The 19,039-nt window shown below is 47.9% G+C and overlaps 1 protein-coding gene across 1 annotated transcript in view; it reads right to left on the bottom strand.

Annotated features, from left to right (window-relative positions):
• The window catches only part of CTBP2 (C-terminal binding protein 2), a 147,451-nt gene extending 128,850 nt beyond the window's left edge, over positions 1-18,601 (bottom strand). Inside the window, exon 1 of the mRNA XM_063340258.1 lies at positions 18,414-18,601. The gene's annotated coding sequence lies outside the window, so the exon portion shown is untranslated. The remainder of the gene's footprint in view (positions 1-18,413) is intronic.
• Between the last annotated feature and the right edge of the window lie 438 nt (positions 18,602-19,039).

The raw sequence follows: 19,039 nt of genomic DNA, 5'->3' as shown, positions 1-19,039 counted from the left end.
CCCATGACAAGCGATGCTCTCTCCGAGATCACAGAATCACAGAATGGTTTGGGTTGGAAGGGACCTTAAAGACCATCTCGTTCCACCCCCCGGCCCTGGGCAGGGACACCTCCCACCAGACCAGGTTGCTCAAAGCCCCGTAAAGCCTGGCCAGGAACCCTTCCAGGGATGGGGCATTGACAACTTCCCTGGGCAACCTGTTGCAGTGCCTTGTACTGTTCCAGCGTGGAAAATACACGCTGGTTGGTTCACCTTGTGAGGGCAACAAAGTCCCTGTCCCCAGTCCCCTACCCTCCCCTCCACCACCCATCGCAAGATTTCTGGGCATTCCCAAAGAACCGCTTTGGAATGATAAATATCAATACATAATCCCTCCGTGAAGAGCTGCTCTCCAGTTACGGATCTACCTATAGCTTCTGCTGATGCAACACTGATGATCAGTGTCATGAACATCATTTAAGTAAAAACAGCGAAAGTTTAATGCAGCTGTAGTCAAGCACATCACTTTTGATGGGTTTCTCAAGTCACCGTTCCACCCCTCCAAGCTCCTCTTATCGCTCCCCTAAATCACGTCTTCCATATGACTCACATGAGCCGGGTCACCGGAGGAGATCCTGCCTGACATCCACCACACCGTTCACACCTGGATAAACTCAACACCGCACATGGAAGCTCATTTTCTTCATACTGTCTCTTGAACAGCACAGCAAGCATCATCTTCCGAGGTGAGGGCACTCAGCACCCAACAGCACAGCTTCTTCTCTATCCTGTCCAAATCATTTTTCCAGCTCCCACAAAGACAATGAACCTTCTTGCTAGCAGAGGCAGCTTCCTGGCAATTCCCATTCCTTGCACCTGGAAAGTGCTCCTCGACCAAGACTCTTGTGCAGTGTGGGGCAAGCAAGAAATGGTAATACACAAATGCAGAAGCAACCGAACACCTGAGATGTAAATGGGACCATCTCAGCTTCAATCGTTTCTATCCCTACTGATTTGCAGAGTCCAGTCCCACCAATCCCTTTGGTTTGCAGCACTGGGGAGCGCAAGAGTTAAGCTTTCTTCATGTTTAAATCAACTTCAGTCAGCCCACGGTACATTCCAAGCCTCTCTAAGGTCTTCTTACAGGTTTTGTCCGCAGAAACGAGTGGTCTGGACTTGATGCAGGACTCCTTTCCCTTTCTGCCTTTCCAAAGAAAGAGTGAAGGAATCAACCACCAAACATTTTATATGCAGTATTTGCAAGCAGGCTTCTCTCCCAAGGAGGATACCTTCAAACTCTGGAGGTTATACTCATGAAATGAAGCCTTGGGAGACGTCAGTGGGCATTTTTTTCCCAGCCACTGCCAACACCAGGACATGCACCTGGAAAAAGTAGGAAATCTGCCTGATGGGCTTCCTGAAAGTGCAGTGAGCCTGATCCATGTCTGAGCTGCTCCAAAATACAATTTTGGACCACATCACCAGCTGGTGTAAATCAGCATCACTACAGCAGCGCGGCAGAGAGCGGAGCCTGGCCCCCGTCGCCGCTCCAAGGCGCAGGAGCATCCCTGATTTCCTCTGACAGAATCAGCGCACTCGTCACCGATGTTTTCCAGAGCCAGAGCAGGAGGTTTGCCTTTATTTCCACTTTACTGCACTCTGGTGACCCAGGACACGGCATAAAAACACCAAGTATGGAGTGACAAGATTTAATAGTCAAGTGATAACGCACGCTTGGTGCTAGGAGCCTGCTTCTGGAAGACAGGCATTTAGTGACTCTGCTTCATCGCGTGAGCAGCCCAGGCAGACAGACACATCTCTGGAGGCTGGCCCGCAGAAGGCCTATGCCAACCTCCTGTCCTCTACGACAGCAGCAAGACACGATAACCACGCAGACTGGCTTCCCAGTTAAATTTCCACACAGGAGCTTCCCATGGTGACTGCAAAGTCCTGTCCAAACCTGCCCTCACCTCCAAGCAGCCCCTTCTTGAGTGTTTCTAAACTGTGTCCAGCAGGCCCACGTCCTCCTCCATCTCCTCCATCTGCCACAGCGTCACCGCACTAAATAGCGCCAACAGCTCCCAACGTTAGATGTCCACCAGAGACACCATTTCTCCCTCCTGGATCATACTATTTGCTCGATTTGTGGAAGCGGTAATAGGGGAAGCAGCCGTGGAAGGAATACTACGTGAAGATAGTTATGGAAAAATTACAGAAACATAACACAAACCCCATACAGAGCGTGTCAGTACGTAAGCATTTCTCCTGCCATAACATAATTAATGCAAAACACACTGGGATCGTGTTCTTTTTCCAATGCAACGTGTGCATTATTTTTGTTGATCCGTCTGGTTGGGTTTCTGAAAGCCATCGCTTCCTGCATTCCACAACAGAAACTTTACACCCACAAAACCTGGTACCATTTCTTTTTATTCTTCCTGTCTTTTTTCTATTTATTTATTCAGCTATCCAACGTGAAAGGCCATAAATCGCGCTGCTACTTAAGTCACAGGGGGAATTCCTTTAAACATAAGTAAAAACTCATAAATAACTTCCTGCAGTCAACAATGCATTCATTTTCTTCTCTGCTTTCAGACTAATCTTCCAGCTAACAAATCAAATCAAGTACCAAAATGTAATTATTCCATGGTGATAATCATCTCCTTGTACTCAGAGCATATTTTGGCTTATTTCTTCTCAAATTAAAATTAGCAGAGAGGCTCGGGCCGGCAGGAGGAGAGGAGGAAAGGTTATGAGGCATCGATAAACCCCAGGTATGACAAGGAAACTCTTCAACTCGACCAAAGTCCTGCATCTTGAGCAGAAGGCATGCTGGGATGGGAGAAAAAAGCGATACCAAATCCAATTTAGACTCATTTTATAATAGTATGATTCACCGCGCAGTTTTCAAGGCAATGAAGTGCACGATCTCAAAAAAAGATGATTTTAATACCAGGACAATTCCCCCAAATTTGCCGGAAGCAGTGCAGCCGCAAACAAAGCCAGGAATTAATCTGTGACAAAGTCAGTAAAAGAGGCAAGAAAACGCTTTGCAAAATGCACCCACACAGGATGTGTGGGGCAAATGGTTATTTTACCCTCCCCGCAATTAGCCCTCATCACTTCCAAACACCACCTGCGTGCAAAGACGGAGCTCAGTGGCCATACGCACGGATGCAGACATGTTGGGGATGAGCAAGATAAATGTCCCGGAGAAACGAACCCCCCCCCCAGACACGGACTCGCCACGTTACATCGCTCCACACCACTGGATCGCAAAGTGGTGGCCAGCGTCAACAGCGGGGCCAGAAGCATCGGGCTAAAAATAAAGCGACAGAAATAAACTTGCCTTTGCTGCCAGCCGCCTGAGGAACCAAATGCACGGGGCTTGAGGGGAAAAAAACCCCAAGGCAAACCCTGCGGCCATCAACTGGCATCCGGCACTCGGAACCGCGCAGCGCAGAAGCAAAAAGGTAAGAGGCTCGCCGGGGAAGGTGACGCGGCAAGCCCGGCTCCAGGAAAACAGAGACGGAGGGCAGCGGGAAACCCCACCCTACATCACAATTATTTTAAGTTTTGGGGTTTTTTTATTTTTACTCTTTTATTTTGTCATCTTCAAACTAAACTCTCATCGCAAGCTTGCACATGCAAACACCTTCTGGAAGTCTTTGAAAGCCTGCAGATTTGTAACACTGAAACAATAAACCATGCCAGGCACACTCTGGCTTTAACATTTAAAACATTAGCAGTTTAGGTGACAAACACTTCATTTCAGAGGCTGCAGGTGCTCACAGGGATCCGCCAGCCCTGTGCCCCACGAACGCGGACACACCTCAAAAGCAAACACCTGCTTCGCTTGGATTCCTCCTTAAGCTGATTCCAGGGACTATTTTTATATTAGAGAGCCCAGGAAAGGACGTCGGAACTATCGGAAAGCTTTTTTTTTTTTTTTTTTTTAAATTAGCTGGTTTGGGGAAAGATACACATCACAGGAGACTACGCTCTGGGCTGGTTAAACCTTTACAATAAAAGGGGATTATACTGAAAATGCTGATGTATCCTTCAACGAGGACCACCATCAATTCATTAAATTGCTGAGAAGTTTCCCCCCTACACAAAAGGCACACATGAAATGCCGGGAGGCAGGAGTGGGGGCCGGCACAGCAGCCAGGTCCCAGTGCCGGACACGTCCCTCGGCCGATGGCCAGGCAGGGATGGCCACTGGCCACAACACGAGTACAAGTGTTCTGCAGTGCTTTCCTCCCAGCGGACCTTATCTTGAGTTTCCTGAGGGCGAGTTTTTTACTCCGATATATTTGTTTGACACATTTAAAGTGAGATCTTCCTAATTCTGTAGGATAGAAAATTTTTAAAGTAGCACTGTGACTTCCTGATAAAAACATGTATTTAGTGATTTAGAGGGAAAAAAACCACCCTAGAAGAGATCCTGTATGAGCAGAGGCTCCTGCAACTGCTGGGGAGCAAGAGCCACGCGGCTCCCCTCTCCCCGTTTGGGACACGCAGCATGCTCTTGGCCACCTCATTCAACCCACATCTGCTCGGCAAAATGTTCTGAAATCCTCCAATAAAGACCTCACAATATAATAAAAAAGAAAATCTTGCGTCACTTCTATCAGCAACTTAAACTCCCTAACGCTCACCTTGCACTGAGTTTACATTAAGAAATTAACCAGAAATCGAAGTGATGCCGTGCCTCTTCAGCAACTAACGGTATTTTGGTAACTTCCCTACGACTTTTACCGCATTCCCTGTAACTCTGTCCTGGTTTCAGCTGGGACAGAGTTAACTTTCTTCCAGCAGCTCCTGTGTTTTGGGTTCAGTATGAGAATAATGTTGATAACACATACTGTTTTAGCTGTTGCTAAGTAATGTTTATATTAAATCAAGGACTTTTTCAGCTTCCCACAGAAGCTGAGAGGGAGCAGAGACAGGACCAGCCGGCCAAAGGAATATTCCATACCACAGACATCATGGTCAGTGTATAAATGAGGGTTGGCTGGGGGGCAGGAATCCACGATCGCTGCTCGGGACAGGCTGGGCAACCAATCATTGGGTGGTGACAGCAATTGTATTTCATCACTTATTTTGTATATTCTTTTACCATTATTATTATCTTCTCTTCCTTTACTGTTTTATTAAACCGTATTATTTTGTTTCCCCACATTCTCCTTCCCTATTCCACCGGGAGCGGGGAGGAGTGAGTGAATGGCTGTGTGGTCCTGGTTGCCAGGGTTAAACCACCACAAACTCCCAGCAAGCCCAGCCTGGCAACGTTTCTGGATGCACTTCCATGCAAGTTATTTCAGGCTTGTAGCACATGAACCCAGCATCGCTAACCCGACACAACGCCAGGTATCGGTGCCTATGCCCACACCCCAGGTACACGCACCTACACCTACAGGAAAGTGAGACTGTTTTCCCTTAGGTACAAGGAAACGATTGCTTAAGTGACTACTCGGCACAACTCCTCAAAGCAGGTCCCACCGCTGAAGGTATCCAAGATACCAAAGGACGGTCACTGAAATTACAGGCAAACATGAATTTGTTAGCAAAATGCTGACATTTCATACTCCCCACGCTGCAGGTGCCATACCTGTTAATGAAGGTGAAGAAAAAAGTTATCAATTGTTGGAAGAGGGTTAGTTTGTGGGGTCTTAATCACAAATAAGGCTCAGTGTGGTCCCATGCCACCATGCAGTGTGCTGCTGTATGGGGTGGGGAGTGAAAAGACGTCTGCCCCGAAAACAGCAAGAGTAAAACCACTCGGACCACTCGCTGGATAAGGAATTAGCTGGATGGCCACACTCAAAGGGTTGCAGTCAACAGCTCAATGTCCAAGTAGAGACCGGTGATGAGTTATGTTCCTCAGGGGTCGTTACTGGGACCGGTGCTGTTTAACATCTTTGTTTGCAACATGGACAGTGGGATTGAGTGCACCCTCAGCCAGTTTGCCAACCACACCGAGCTGTGTGGTGTGGTCAACACACTGGAGGGAATGGATGCCATCCAGAGCGACCCGGACAGGCTTGAGAGGTGGGCCCATGCAAACCTCATGAAGTTCAACAAGGCCAAGTGCAAGGTCCTGCATGAGGGTCGGGGCAATCCCAAGCACAAACACAGGCTGGGTAGAGAATGGATTGAGAGCAGCCCTGAGGAGAAGGACTTGGGGGTGCTGGTGGATGAGAAGTTCAACAGGAGCTCAATGTGGCTGCCCCATCCCTGGAGGTGTTCAAGGACAGGCTGGACGGGGCTTGGAGCAACCTGGTCTGGTGGGAGGTATCCCTGCCCAGGGCAGGGAGTGGAACGAGATGATCTTTAAGGTCCCTTCCAACTCTAACCCTTCTGTGATTCTAAAATTGTCTGAAAACAGAATAAAACCAGCCCAAGCCCGACTCACATGTTTCCGAGTGCCCTTTTCCAACACACCACCCAACAAACAGGGAACAACAAGATGCACCAGGTCAGTGGGGGCTGCAGAAGCAGCTCTGAACTGTGGGGCAGCCACCTTGGGCTTTGGGGGTGTAAGGACCCGACCTGGGGGATCCTGCCCGGCCGAATTCACACCTTCTTCTGCCATGGGGCAGGAGCTCAGCAGGAGTGAGGATGGAGAGCAGGACTGCCCGAGCATCTCAGCTTCATGCAGCACACAGCTATCCCAGGAAGCAACACAGTTTTTTATGTTCTTTTTTCCAATCTGCTGTTTTCCAGTCCCCCAAAAGCTACAGGACGCAGGGCGTCGTTACACGTACTGCAGCCTGAACACAGCAGGAAATTTTAAGATTTCAGCTGCATACACAAACCCCTGTAACACATGTATATTTTATTTGATTTACTGTGATACTTTTCTTCCATCTCTTGAAAGTAATTTTTCTCTAAAGCGTAACTGCTTAATTGGCAAGTGTACAAAATATAATTACACTGCATACAAGTTACAATATTGCTTATGGGAATATCACTGTTGATGCATTCTGCTTTATTTTGTGTTTAATCTCTATTAAGAGATCTGTATGAAAATAGCTAGGTACTCTCGATTTTATAAACATGACATACCGTTCAGTCATTCCTCCACCTAACCAAAGCCCAAACGAATGCAATTTAAAGACAACAGAAAATTCCTGGGCCAGCCTAACACCCTGAAGTTAATAAAATTCTTATGTTTTCCTCTAAAGAAAGTGCAATGCACAGGACACTAAAATAAAAAATAAAAAAAAAATCACCAACCTCTCCAGGCTTAGGTTTGTCACATCCATTACGCTACCGCAGCAATGCAAGGACGTGGTACATAGGAATGCATCGCTTTTAATGACAATTTTAGGGCTTTTTTTATTACATTCCCCAGAAGGACCTTTGCAGTCGCATCTTTTATAGCGGAAGGATAAAGAGGCAGCGCAGAGGCATGGATGGCTAGTGCCAACGCGGTCAACAGTGCCCGGTGCTCAGCAGCAAAAAATATCTCTCGCCCTTTGTGTCCCTGGCTCTTCCCAGGCAGGCCAGTGCAGTTCCCACTGCTTCCGCAATTCCCACTAAATTCCCACCCAGCCCCGCCAGCCCCGGTGTATTCTATCAGTATTTACGCACGCGAGTGATGTCATACACAGGAGCCGACGCACTGTCTGGGAACGGGTCTGGCTGGCCTGACAGCTAACTAACATCAGCGTGTTTTAAGTGCCTTAAAGGTTTATTTCATTTGCTTGAGTAATGAGATTAATGCGATGTTTGTTTGTTTAAGCTAAATCATACAAAGCCAAACATCTAAATGTCCTTAATTCACAGCATTAGCCCAAGCCGTGTTACCATGTGAGCACGCCTTACTATCCCGCTTTTAATTGCGCCGACGAAGTCCTGGTTTGCTCCAGTTTCACTCCCAGAGGTCAGCCAGCACACCGAGACCTCCAGTGGCCAGATAAACCATTAAACGTTGCCACGCACCGCCTAATGTTTTCATGCGCTGCCCGTTTTCTTTGCAAGTAGGTTTTTAACATATTCAATTTCTAGACCTAAAAAGCCTGTGTATATACTCACTAGATGTATACCTCTGTGTGTGTGTGTATAAATATATATATGTACACACATACACACACACAGGGGTTCTGAAACAACACTCCTGCCATGACAGCTCCTGCATGCTCAAGCACAACCAGACCACAGCCCAACCACCCCACAAACCTCATCCATAAATGACGGACGAGATGGACAGACCGACCTGAAAACTCACCTAAAAGCAGAGTGAATCTGCAAACATCCAGCTGTACATTCTCACTTCAAAATAACAATACATTCGCACACACTGGTTTTGATCCAACCATGACATAAGCCACGTGTAATTAATTTTTCAATCTGGGGTTGACCTGTTCTGATCAGTTTGCGCTCCTGTCTGTATTCTTCTGCTCAGAAGTTTCCTACCAGAGCTGGAGTTATTTCTGATGTCCTGTAGCCACCAAGAGCTGACTCAGAGTTTGAACAAATGCTGCACAACTCCATAAAGCACGTAACTATTAAAAAAAAGTAACCCCACCTTATTTCCTTCCCGCACATAAACTAATGACCCAGGCATTTGCCACAACATCGGCTAACATGGCCCCCGCGAACTTCTTACCTGGTGCTCAGCACCTGGTGTTGACACTGGAGGTAACTCATCCCTGCGACAGATACAAGGAATTTTCTAGAAAAATGGTGGGAAATGAAGAACCTGTGATCTTTCCTGAGCGCTAAAGGTCACATCCTGCCATCTCCACCTTCAGACACAGCTCTCCTCTCTGCCAAGTCCTCCCCCTAAAGAAAATCTGCAATGCTGGTTCTTGGGATCTGCAAACATCTGGACGCTCCCATCTAAACAATGGGCTTTCATGGATTTTGAGGTCAGAAGAGACCACTGTGATTTTCCAGCCCAACACACTGCATGCTAACTTACCTAAACTAATCCCTCCTTGAGTGTCGCTCACTCCAATGAACAAACATCCCTGAATTTTGGCGTTTCCAAAGGCGGAGAAACCACCAGCACCTTCAGCAGCCTCTTCCACCACCAGCGATGCCAAAACTGTGGACCTTATCTCTAGGCTTTCCCTGGCTTCACCTTCCAGCTATCAAGTCTTGTTAAAATTCTGCCTGCTAGACCCAAGAGCTCTTTATTATTCAATTTATTTTCGCCATGACAACGCTAATTGCCTTAATCAATTTACCTTCCAACACTCTCCAGGATAAGTCAAGCAGACGGAGGTCCTGGACCCTTCCCCTACTTCCCTTTCTGACTCCTTGGGCGCTCCCGCGGCTCTCCGCAGAGCCTCCTCGGCAGGCGCTGAGGACACGGTGGCTGCCACCTCCCTCCTCCAGCCCGAGAGCCACCTGCCAGCGCCGGCGAGGAGCACACAAGACCTTTGGCCATAATATCATATTAGTGGCGCTCGCTCGTGACTCCTCGCTCCTCTATAAAGACATGATTTCTCCAGACAGCATCCTGGAGGTACGGCCTGCGTTGTTTGCTCTTAGATAGAGAAATTTACAGTTGGCCATCTGAGAAATATTACCCGCTTGTATCCAAGCAATACAAATTGCTTTTACCAGTGGTCACTCCTTTTCATTATTTACCACTCTCCCAATCTCGGTGACATTTCAAGCTTTAGCTACGGTGACTCTCTGCCTTATCACGGGTCACTCACAAACATGTTAAGCGGCGTAAGGACAAAAACGAGTGCTCGGAGAGGCTGCTAGAAAGAGATGTTTGGAAATTATTTCTGATTTTACAACTGTATTTTGAGAACTGACGCTCTGCTGCGTCTAAGCCAGTCACCCTTCTGCACATCCCCCACCAAGGCAGCAGTGCTGTACCAAGCTACGTTTCTTGCTGATTTTTAAATAAATAAAAATCCCTGCAGTTAGCTTTATCAATCACATCATCGAGCTCCTTAAACGAAAAAAAGAGAAGTTAGTTGGAAAGGATGTGCTGCCCCTGAACCGGTGCTGATGGAGATGGAGCGTATCGCCGCCCTTCCCCCCTTCATTAAACAAGTCCCCCACCGACGACCCCAACCCCTTGCCCAGGGCTCCTGTGAAGCTGACAGGGCTGGGTTACTCAGCCCGGCCCGTTTACTGCTCTTCATCCTAATACGTCATCAGCATTGCTACGGTTTGCGGGGAATTCTCCGGTATTTCATGACTTGGTAAAAAATACACCTCACTGGCTTAGTTTACTCACGTAAAGCTCTGGAACGAGAGACACCGGGGCTGATGTACAAAGGTCTGACTAAAGCAGTCGCTGTTTAACATTCAATTTACCACAGTCATAACAAAGTCTAAACATATCATTACTTTTCCCCAAAGAGAAGTGTAAAGTTTTTGTCTTTTCTGTTAACTTCACCCAGTAACCTAGTTTTATCTCTAATATTTTACAGAAACTGTTGGTTTTTCTCATCACCACCGGCCATCGCTTCTCTCCGCATCCCTTCGCTTTCTTCCTCACGCTCTGATTTCTATTCTCTGCTATCAATTCCCCTCTCAGGCACTCGGATGTGCAGACGTATCGTAAGGGCTGTGCGCCCATTTCGGCACCCAGCACCTCAAAGAGCCCAGAGGACAGGCTGGCAGGGTGATGGCTGAAGGTGAGCAGGCAAGTGAAGACCCACTCGGCCAGGTCCTTCCTTCTGATACATCATCCAACTACAGTTTTTTTCGGAAACAACAGCAACAAAAATCACTGGCCACAACCTCACCGCCTGGGGCTAAACTAGAGTGGGATTTCATCCTCCAAGCAAGGCTGGTACTAGTATTTAGTGAAGGTGGGTCACCTCCAAGAAAGCACAAATTCAAGAAATATGTCAAACTTTTGGCGAGACAAAACTACAATTGCCCTTTGTCTCCCCGAATCTGTCTATGCTGCTTCCTTCTAATACTCACAACTTTTGTTGTCCAGATACAGAGATACAGAAAAATGCTTTCTGCTCTTCAAACACTGCAGATGGGAAAAACATGTCAGCCTGGCGCTTCACCTAGGAATAATATCACTGCATATTAAAAAAATTCTGTTTCCTTCTAGAAACGGAAAATAAGTAGAATAGGTGTTTCAGCTCAGAAACACTGTTGTTATCGGCAAAGGGAAAAGCTGAAGTCAGCATAGGTATTCCGGTTCTAAACTTCTGGATACCCTAATTCCAGGCTCGAATGTTGCACCGGACCATTGCTGTATGAAAAGAGGTACTAGCTCAGGCAAGTGGCAAATACAAAACCTGCACGAGCTTGTGCTGCAGGATCATGACACTTCAGATCACGAAAGCTGATGAAAAGGAGGTTTTTTCCCATATATTGTATTGAAATTAATTTCATCCACAACTACTGACAGCAAAGCTCAAGTCTCTCGACTTTTAAGTGTAACTTGTATTTAGCCTAACCACCCTGCTTAAATTCTTCTTCCGACATCCCCTCTCATGCAGAACCTGGTTTTTAGCATAAAAATAATAAGGTCAACACTTTATGACAGCTCCACAGGTACCATTATTATCTCTTACATTTGGCCTTGCACGTTTTTAAAGAGGAATTTACAGGGTTTTCCCTCCAGCTAACACCAATAAAGCACATTCCCCCCCACACGCATATACTGTCATAAAACTAAAGGGGATGCTGATAGAAGCAAGAAAGAGAGTTGACGAGGAAAGCCAAGATGCAGTTATTAAAAGGGGCCTGCAGAAGACCAATTTTTAATTAAAAACTTTATCCAGAACATGAACTACAAGGTGCTCACGCCCAAAGCGTTCCTAGTCCATCACCCGTAGAGGAACAGGAAGGCCACAGAGACCTCGCACCTTGGGGAAGCCTCAGCCGGGTACGTACGTGGATGCAGCACACGTGCTGGGGATGCAGAAGATGCAGGGAAGCCAGGGGACGCCCTCGATGACAGCATTCCCCCCGTGTTCACACCCGCAGGCACACATGGGGCCAAAAGGGCATCGCTGATCAAGAAGGGAGGGACTGTGTCCTGCTGGCTTCCCCTGAATAGAAAGGAGAATGTCCATGAAGGCAGGCTGAGGACCTGCAGAGCTCACCGTGCCACGCAGCGCAACACCCACTATCTGTGCATGAGCCAGACGTGTGATTAATTGTCGAGTTTGTTTCTTTGCCCTAACGTTGTTCTTCTACCCTAACGACGATGCCAACGACTCTTAACGGATTTCCATCTCCTTCTCCTGCCTCTCTCGCAGCTGGTCCTGCATTCCTCATACACCCATCCCTCTTCCCAAAGCCCACCAGCATTTCAAAGGGGCTCAAGCATACTCCCAGCCAGGGTCACCTACACCTCGCAGAGCCATACATTATAGTTATTACAATAATAACCAAAAGTCAGGCTAGTTTCGGAGTATCCTACAATTTCGTGACAACCTCCTCAGCACAGAACCTGCCAAAGTGAACGGGCCGCTAAAAAAAAACCCCCAACATAGGCAGCATCCATGACATATCTGTTATACTTAGCAACAGAGAATCCATCTGCATTATTCCTGGTCTCATTAAAGACTTGGCTCCTCGTAAATATTATGTCTCTATTCCACACATTCTCCCTCCGCGCTGTGCTTCAGGGGTCTATTTAAGTAATAATTGGTATGCGTTGTTGCAAAGAAATAGTGGCTGAGTGTTTGACAACATTACACAAGTTAATGTACATGGAAGCAACTGCGGCATCCTCGTGTGAAAATTCAATTCAGTTCAATGAGGTTCCCACCAGCTCCACAAAAACATCACAGCCGAGGTACCCGTGCTTTCTACACCTGGGTCTGAAGAAGGTTGACCAAATGGTCAGCCTTGATATGGCCACCATGGTGGCAAAGGTCCTTCCCAACCTCACGCCGCTCCGACTGCTGGTGGCGATTAGGGAGAGGACCTGGAGAAGCAGAGCCCAAAACTGAACAACCAAGCAGGTGGCTTTAACCACATAAAACTCACTTCTGGTGGGAGGGATGGGCAGAAGCCCAGAAATAAGCAGGGCAGTTACTTTCAGCAGGACCACTGGTTTTCACAAGCTTAAAGTGTACATGAAATTACTGCCAGATAAGGTTGGAGGAGCAAGTCATTAATAATTAAAACCTACCACTGATGTATTCGAGTAACTTGTTTTTTATTTGCATTTTACAGCAAAGTCCCAGAACAGATGGGACTTTATGGATGCCTATCAAGATGCCTACCTTCATCCACCCAGAAGACAATGTATTTGAAAAACAAGGCTGAATTATCTAAAATAACCGCGTAACGCAAGTGCACACAGCTCCCGTCAGCTGTGGAGCAGGGGGACCATTAAAGGTGATGGCATCCCAGGGGCTGTCCTATCCCCACAAAACCACAGAGCAGGGATGAGCACCTCCCTGGAACAGGCTCTGCTCCTGGCTGGAATTTCAGGATGGGCTAAAAACCCCACGAAAATCCCAGAAGTTGACAATCCCACCACACAGCCGCACTGATGACCTCCGTGAGGAGTTGATGGGGCCACGGGAGTTGGTGCCACCGATGCCGCAGGGGCTGAGAGCAGCTGTACGCCCACCGTCCAGGAGCTACACGCGTCGCTGTGTGACGTGGCTGTGAAACACCCAAAACCACGACACTAAGGGGAATGAAGGCAGTGACACGTGCGCCACTATGGGGCATCCTCTGTGACACCACAGCTTCGATGTTTGGGAGAAACACCAGCGCTGCTCCACGCCATGCTTCTCCTCCTCACGCAGGACACGTAACGGCAGACCTCAGATCGGCCAAAGCAAACCTCGACCCACCAGCACTGACCTTGCAGACTTGCAGATGCAAACCTCTCCAACAGGCCACTCTGCTTCCATCCCACATTTTCCCCCCCTCTGACTATTCCAGCTGCACTTTTTTTAATAATCCCATGGAAATTACAACTAATATAACACATAATATAACTAACAAATCATTACGGAGCAAAAAACCGCCACTGCCCTTGCCAGCAGGACCACCAAGATCTTTCCATGCAACACCACTGCGTTCCCCCCTCACCAGACCACGTACAACAAACCCAACTGACCAAAGCGAACCCCAAAGCCCGTGCAACAGGGTTGTCTCACAGTCTCAGCATATGAAGTTCATGTAGGGCATCAAATCTAGGAGAGACCGGAGCAAATTTGGACTTGAGCCCCTCTTGCCTCGAAGATAAATGTGATAAAATGCGATTTCTGTTTCTCAGCAGTCCGGTACCTCTTTTCCAAACAAGAAATCTTCACCTTTCTCTTTGCAATCTCACCACCATGCATGCCAAACTTGACATCCCGCCAGCATTACCACCTCAGAGGGGAGAAACAAAAAATAATTTAAAAACTCCAGCTGTTTATTCCTGTGAAAACAATTCCTGGTTCTTAACAAATCATCAGGGCTCCGGGTGCAAGAAAGGGGAGCGCGCACTCACAAAGCATCATCGGCCATTGTAGAACTAAATAAATAACAACTGATTCTTCTGTGCTCTGCTACCAAAACCTCCTGCTGACTTCACAGAAAGTGCTACCTGGTGCCTTCTTGCTGCTCTGTAAAATGCCAAAGATCCCGCTCTCCCCACCGCTATGGGGCTGAGCAGGAGGAGGAGGCACAGGGGGCATAACGAGAAGGTTTGGTTTCCATGCCCTCGCCGGGGCAAAGCACGGTCACGGCATTTTTCAGCCTTTCACCTAAACCTTATCTTTATTTTATTTACTCTGGCAGAGGAGGAGAACAGAAAAGCGAACGACGGGAACAGGGGAGAAGGAACGAGAGCTGGCCCAGGCACACATGGGCCAGAGAAAGCGCATTTTGGACTGACATCTTCCAGCATCACCTACAGCGGTGAAGAAACACCGATTCCCGGCTGAAATGTTTGTGTTATCCCAGCCAAGAGTGAAACCAGCGGTGACTTGCCAAAACCTCCCCTCCAAGTTTCAGTCTTCTCTGGGAGCAGGACGAGGGGATTAACGTGTCCCTGGGCTTTGCTGCTGTCCTTCCAGCCCAGCCACCACAGTCCCCACTCGCCTCTGAGCCCTGATGCCATTTCTGCTGTCAGAGCATATCACCTAAATACCCGTAGCACAAGAATAATTCTCATTTTAGAAGTTAAGTGGGCTGTGCAGAGGAAATAAAAGACATTTCAGGGCTTTATCCTTCTTAGGACAAAATTTTAATTCCTATTGGAGTGGGATAACACGTATAAAAATTGCTAAGATCCATATCACATTTCTTTACTCTCGGTCATATCCCAAGAGCTGTGAGAGCAGCTCAGGGTGCTGTTCTCCAGCTCTGAGGAATAACCAAACATACAAAAAGGTGTGATTTCATTGAGGGGGGGAGCTGCAAACAGATCTGGGAAACCGCTGGGGGCACGGGGTGCCTGTACTCTGAAAAATCCCAAATTTCTAGGGCAGGTGTGATCACCCCCGTTTGAAGAGCTCCTCCCCAGCAGCTCCACTCTCCTTTAACTTACTACCACTAGAATATCAAGCAATGAAAGGAACACTCGCAAGATCTGATGTGAGGAGTAAATATGACACCTATCAGATTTTATGAGACAGCATCATCCACCAGATTTTAACAAAAACACTTGCAATTTGCCAGTGCTGTGCTTAAGAGAAGCTTTTCCATTTCTTTAAAGCCACTTTCAATTCCCACTGCCAATAAACCGCACCAAAAAGGCAGAGAAAATTAACCTGCCTTTTCCAAAAGGTTGGGCAAACCCAGATTCAGGATTGTTTTTTTTTTTCCATTGAAGTAGAACGTACGTATTCTTACAAGAGCCAGCTGAAGTTTTATTTGAACTGCAGCCAGCCCGATGGATAAATCAACTTTCCCGGCCAAAGGTTTCAGTACGCGACTTCCAACTCCTGTCTGGGACCTCATGCACTGCGAGTTTTTCCCGATACGAGGATTATTATCGCCGGACCCCAGTGACAAGTCTCTGTGCTGAAATGACAGCATTAGAGAGGACAGCCTGTGCTGCAGTGTTTGCTGTGGGGAAATCCTTTTGAACGTTTTCCACCTCGGAAAAGCACGAGGGGAAAAGGGCACAGCTTTGCCCTCGAAAAGAGGGTTGGGGGGGGGGGACAAGTCTTGGCGACCCCAAACAGGCTGGGCTAGGAAGAAAACTACCTTAAAACCAGGGGAAGCCAACAGCAAGAAAACATCATCTACAGTTCCTACGCTATAAAGTTGACTATAAAACTCTGGTCCGAGGAAGCATCTCTGTCTGAAATTCTAGGGGAAAAATGCAAAGGCCAACGTTCCCGTGCTCCGCATTTCGGAACACGGGAGCGGTTCACCGCTCCCACTGCACTACCTTGTTTTCTATTCAGTTTTAGAGATACTTGGTCATGACTTTTAAAGGGAAAGATGCTTTGTAAGAGTCTGATCAGGCGAGTAACCCCCAGATGCGCCCAGGTTCGCTAACGATGAAAGCCAACCTCTGTCCCCGCTCCCCGCTAATGACTAACAGGTGGGTCTCCCAAAGGCCTCCAAAAATAAAAAGCTCCTTTCTAAAAATACCACCCTGCCTTCACAACGCCAGATTTTCCAGGAAAAAAAAAAATAACTTGATGATAGCTGACGTTTCCCAAACAATCGCTGGTAGAGGAAGGCAGGCTGCCCCTGCAGCACAAAGTTTTGCGAGGCAAAGAATACAAATCTTTGTTTAAGATTCGAGCCCCGTGGCCGAACCCATTCCCTCGGCCAGCTCCGGAGCTCCAGCACAAATCAGCTTTATGGTAATAACAGATTACAGAATACATCACCACAAATAATTTTTTTTTTTTTTTTTTTTTACACTACAGAATGCGTAATTGAAATGTCTGCGATTCAACAATCACCTTTGAATTCATAAATACCTCATAGTATTCTGAACACACTCTCCTATAATGAGACCGTCTTCAATTTTCCTTGGTAAAGAGACCTTTAAAGAATGCTAAAGCAGGTCGGCGCCCTTATGCACCGATGGAAACAGGAACAAAAGCATTTTGTCACCAGGCATCTCGTCTATCATTATTTTCTTCACTCTGCTTAAACAAACTGAAAAGTACGTGGCTTTTTTTTTTTTTCCTCCTCTCTCCTCCTCCCCTAAATATCTGCAATAACTGCAATTTCATTCCCGTCGGTAAGCCACCATCTGTATGAAAACAACGGTCCATTATACCTAACCGTCACCGGCTATCGTTTTTCCTGCTTCACTAATGTTTTTTAAAACACGGGATTAAAATGTCATACCATCCCTCACGTTCTAGGGAGCCGTGTGTATTCCTCTCCTCTGGTCACGGTATACTTAATCAAGTGTGAATGATTAAAGTACTTCAATTAGAGCTACGTACATTCATTGCAGGCAATTCAAAGGCGGCGGAGAAGTGTAGCTGAAAGAAGAAAATTACTTCGACTACTTTGAGATCTCCATCTCCCACTTTTTCCTCCTCCATGAGCCATGGGACCCGGCAAAGTACCAAGCGCTAAGCCCCAGCCAGGATTTACCTTAGGGGCACGTCCCTCGGCAGGACAAAAGGCTATTCTTTCCCCTCCAGCAAGTTGGGGGGGGGGGGGGTGCGTGTGTGTGGGTTTTTTTTTTTTTATATTTTTAATTTTTTGGGGGGTGGAAAAAAAACCCTCAGAGCAGCACGCGGAAATCCGCGCACCTCCTCTCATTTTGCTTTCACGGAGGGTTTGAATTTTCCAAGTCGGGGGGGGGGGGGGGGGATAGAAAAATATATAAATATTGAGGGAATTTAGCATTTTGAGCTCATGGGGCGGGGGGGGGTTGAGGGAGGCGCGGTCCGCCCTGCGGACACCCAGCACCACGCAGGATGGTTGGTTGTTTTTTTTTTTTTGGGGGGGGGTGTTAAAAGCGGAGAGTTGCTAAGTGATGGAGGGGGAGAGGGCGGTTATTCAAGCCCGAAGAAAAGAATGGAAAAAATACTATTTTTAAAAAAAAAAAAAATTTAAAAAATAATTTAAAAAAATTTAAATAGGTTTTTTTTTTTTTTAATAAATAACTAAACACCCCCACCCGCAAAAAAAAAAAAAAGACCCCAACCTGGCGGATCGCGGACGTCTGCTCCGCGTCCCCCGGTCGCCGCGGACGCGGCGACCGGGGGACGCGGAGCAGGCGTCCGCGCCGCGTAACGTGGCTCCCCCTCGCCCAAACTTTCCTTGCCCCCCCGCCTCCCCTTCCCGTTAATCCACCGGCAGATGTTGTCGGCGGCACTAAGCACTAAGTAAACAATGCGCGGCCCGGCACAACAAAAGATTCCCCACTTCACCCCCCGCGCAACTTGCGCTTCCCTCCCACCATCAACCCCCCCCCCCTGTTTTTGTTTTTTTTTTTTTTTTCTTTAACCCCCCCTCCCCCGACACCTCGTTTTTCCTTGTCCTCCGTGGAAAGCACACACACCCCTCCGCGATACACACACACTTCCACGCCGCCCCCTTACCTGCTCCCGGCCGCCGCGGCTCGGCTCGGCTCGGCCCGGCCGCCGGCAGCCCCGCACCGCTCCTCAGCGCCGCATCCCTTTCCCCGCATCCACCGGGCTCTGCCTGACGGAGATCCACCTTAAAAACGCCACCCGCTCGCGCGCACACACACACACACACACACAAAAAAAAAACCCAACTTAATCCTTCCCCCCCCCCCCCCCCCCCCCGCCTTCTTCTCCGCTCTCCTGCTCCGCCCGCCGCCGCGCCGGGAGCGGACGGGGGCAGCGGAGCCCCGCCGCGGCGGGCAGCAGCAGCGGGGAGGATGCTAATTGCAACTTGGGGGGGGGGGGGGGGGGGCGAGGAGGAGGATCGCTGGCTCTTTTTAATTTCCCCCCTCCTCTTCTTATTTTTTCCCCCTCTTTTTTTTTTCCCCCTCTTTTTTTTTTTTCCTCTTTTTTTTTTTTTTCTTTTTCAGAAAAAGGGAAAAGTGCCCGGGCGGCGCTGGGCGGAGCGGACGCTCCCCCTCTCCGCGCTGGGTGAGCGGAGGGAGAGGTAGGGGCTCTCGCTGCCTTTTTTTTTTTCTTTTTTCCTTTTTTTTTTTTTTTTTTTTTTTTTGGGCAATAGGCGGGGTCTCTCCTTGCAA

Source organism: Chroicocephalus ridibundus, chromosome 6 (assembly GCF_963924245.1).
Source record: "Chroicocephalus ridibundus chromosome 6, bChrRid1.1, whole genome shotgun sequence".
Lineage (NCBI taxonomy): Eukaryota > Metazoa > Chordata > Aves > Charadriiformes > Laridae > Chroicocephalus > Chroicocephalus ridibundus.
Note: the sequence above shows the minus strand (reverse complement) of the source record. Positions and strands in the feature narration are given on the sequence as shown.